Below are 3,343 nucleotides of genomic sequence, written 5' to 3'. Positions count from 1 at the left end.
AAAATATTCTAAAAACAGTCACAAATCAAAAATAGAGAGTAATTGGAAAACGTCTACATTTCTGGTGAAGTATCTGAAACGGAAAACCGAATTTTTTTTTGAAGGTGAACAACCCCTTTAAGTCCAGGGCAAAGATCCTACTGCAGTTCTTCCCTGACAGTTCTTAATACACACATTGGTATATATTAGGGCTCTTAAACATAGGCATTTATGCTTGTGTTCCCATACAATGGATTTTTTTCATGTTCCCATTTGAGAATGCATGAGTTAACATTCTTTTCTATTGTGCTTGTACCCAAGGCATTATGCCAAGGGCATTTGGCAGTTCAGTGTTGTTCCCTGGGTACAGGAATCTTTGGAAAGTATGGGCTCTGCCGCATTGTTCCTGCATACGAACGCATACATAAAAGCTTGACTGTGAGAGTCTGGAAAAAACCTGAAGTGTTATTATCAGGTAAAAGAATCCATATCAGCACATTTTTTAGTGTTTTCTAGTAATTTATTATTAGTAATTGCATTTTATTTCCAAAACATTACCAATGTGCATGTGGTAGAGAGAAAAGTTGAAATAAAGGAAAATGTTTCATTATATCCACCAAAATAGTGCTTTGTTTGTGCATTTTCTAAGACTCTAAAGAATGTAAACATACCTGACCTGCAGGTGTGTTGTTCTCAGTGGGTCTCAGGTAGTCTGTAACAGACCTAAACTGCTATCTAAGAGTAGGACTACACGGATGTTTTCGGTGCGATCCGACGCACTGCGACAAATCACATGTGACAGAAGTAAGGTAAGTGAATGCATTGTCGGATGAAGTCACAGCGTTCATCCAACGCGACACGACTGTCGGATGTAGAAGCAGCGTTCAGCGTCTGCATCCGACAGTGGTGTTGCGTTGGATCAAGGCTGCAACTTCATCTGACATTTCTATCTCTTACCTTATTTGCGTTGCAAGCAGTTTGTCGCAGCGCGTTGGATCGAGCCGAAAACGTCCGTGTAGTCCTACCCTAATTCTGTAGGACCTACACAAGGGAGAGAAGCAAATGCAACTGCAGGCTGCCCACCTCTACATGCATAAAACTGTTCACTACTACAGAGAACTGCTTTATATGTCAAACATCCCATACAAGTTTCCAAAGGACTTTATTAAAGAAAATAGACATGATAGAAATATTAAAATGATCATGTTGTAGATCCCTTCATTAAAATGAGAGGGTTAATGTGGGCCTACCTGGAGGGTTTTTTTCATCCATTTTATTTATTTAGACTGGTTGTGTGGCTGCTTAGTAAAGCCAGTGCAAGACATCTTAAATCTCAAATGTGCTGGCTAATAAAGCCCACACTCTGGTTGGGGGTAAGAAAATACTATTGTTACCCCCAACCAGAGTGCATGCTCTATTAGCTCACACATTTGGTTGGGGATAATATTTTTGCCCAACAGGTGCACTTTAATTCCATATTTAATTTTCTCCCCAGCTTTGTAATTTACCATCTGTGTGGCTGATATTAAGGGAAGATGTGGATACCCTTCCTAATATTGGTTTTCACACAGGTTTCATGGGAAATGCATGATGCATTATATATACTAATATCACACCTTCAAGTCACCCTTTAGCTCTCATTCCAGGGCTGGGCCAAGCCAACCAGTTGATACTGCTGCCCCCAATGAGCGCACACCTGATAGCAACCTTGTGTAATCACGCGCCGTAGGTGAGGGACCGTGGAGGGAGGGATGGAGGAGAGAGCGACAGAAGGGAGGGAACACGGAGTAGGCATAGGCAGACGACCTTTTAAAAGGAACCTGCTCAGCGACCCTAGACAGGTGCCTACCCCTAGTTACAGCCCTTCCTCATTCACACAAATGACTACCTTAAGGGCTCTTACTGACGAGTGGTTGAAGCTACGCTCCCCTGCGTTCCGTTTTTCTGCGTTCAGCCACAGGGGAGCGCAGGAATAGACACATTTAGCTTTTTTCAATGGGGCTGTACTCACACAGGCGCGTGTAGGCGCCGAACGCTGGTTGAGACACAACATGCTGCATTTTTCCCGTGTTTGGCGCCTACACGCGCCTGTGTGAGTACAGCCCCATTGAAAAAAGCTAAATGCGTCTATTCCTGCGCTCCCTTGCGGCTGAACGCAGAAAAACGGAACGAAGGGGAGCGCAGCTTCAACCGCTCGTCAGTAAGAGTCCTTAGACTTTGCTTGTATTTCTGTGGCAGCATGAAAATTTCATCTAATTATGCAGTCATTTCCACAAACATTTTGGAGTGACAAGACTTACCTGGAAGTGACAGGTGTGGGTTTTGATTTTCTCAACAAGTCCTATTTAAATAAGCAATGCTTTAAGGGCTCTTCCATGCGGGCATTTTTCCCTGGGCTCCATTTTAACTGGTTCATTAATGCAGTCGACTCTTCCTTATGGCACGTAACTGCAGAATGCAACTTTATATGAGTGCCCCTTTAAATGAATAGGATGCATTTCTTACTGCAGCTGAGCACAGGGCAAAATGGCAGGAAGCCCTAAGGGCTCTTACTCACTGGCGTTCTGACCTGCGCTCCCCTGCGTTCCGTTTTTTGGAGTTCAGCCGCAGGGGAGCGCAGGAATAGAAGCATGTCATTATTTCAAATGGGGCTGTACTCACTCAGGCGCGTGTAGGCGCCGAACGCAGGAAAAATGCAGCATGTTGCGTCTCAACCTGCGTTCGGCGCCTACACGCGCCTGAGTGAGTACAGCCCCATTTGAAATAATGACATGCGTCTATTCCTGCGCTCCCCTGCGGCTGAACGCCAAAAAACGGAACGCAGGGGAGCGCAGGTCAGAACGCCAGTGAGTAAGAGCCCTAAGTATTAATAAGCAAATATATATTTGCTTTTTCTCTGTCATAAACACTGTACTTTGTCCTTGATGATAACTAAGCTGCAAAAATATTGCTGGCAAAACCTTCCTGTTCACCAGAAATAAAGACCTTTTTTCTATTTGTAAATGTTATTCTGGTATTGAAGTTTAAAGTTGTCCATATTTTTGTTTCTCTGTCTGAATTTATAAGGAGCTATGACAGACGTAGAAGTTATAAATGACAAACTATGGGACCTGTTATCCAGAATGCTTGGGACCTGGGGTTTTCCAGATAAGGGATCATTCTGTAATTTGGATCTTTATACCTTAAGTCTACTAGAAAATCATGTAAACATTAAATAAACCCAATAGGCTGGTTCTGCTTATAATAAGGATTATTTATATCTTAGTTTGGATCATGTACAAGGTACTGTTTTGTTATTACAGAGAAAAAGAAAATCATTTTAACAATTTTGGATTATTTGGATAAAGTGGAGTCTATGGGAGAC

This window comes from Xenopus laevis, chromosome 9_10S, assembly GCF_017654675.1.
Source record: "Xenopus laevis strain J_2021 chromosome 9_10S, Xenopus_laevis_v10.1, whole genome shotgun sequence".
NCBI classification, from domain to species: domain Eukaryota; kingdom Metazoa; phylum Chordata; class Amphibia; order Anura; family Pipidae; genus Xenopus; species Xenopus laevis.
The sequence above is the reverse complement of the archived record's forward strand: the minus strand, read 5'-3'. Positions refer to the sequence as shown.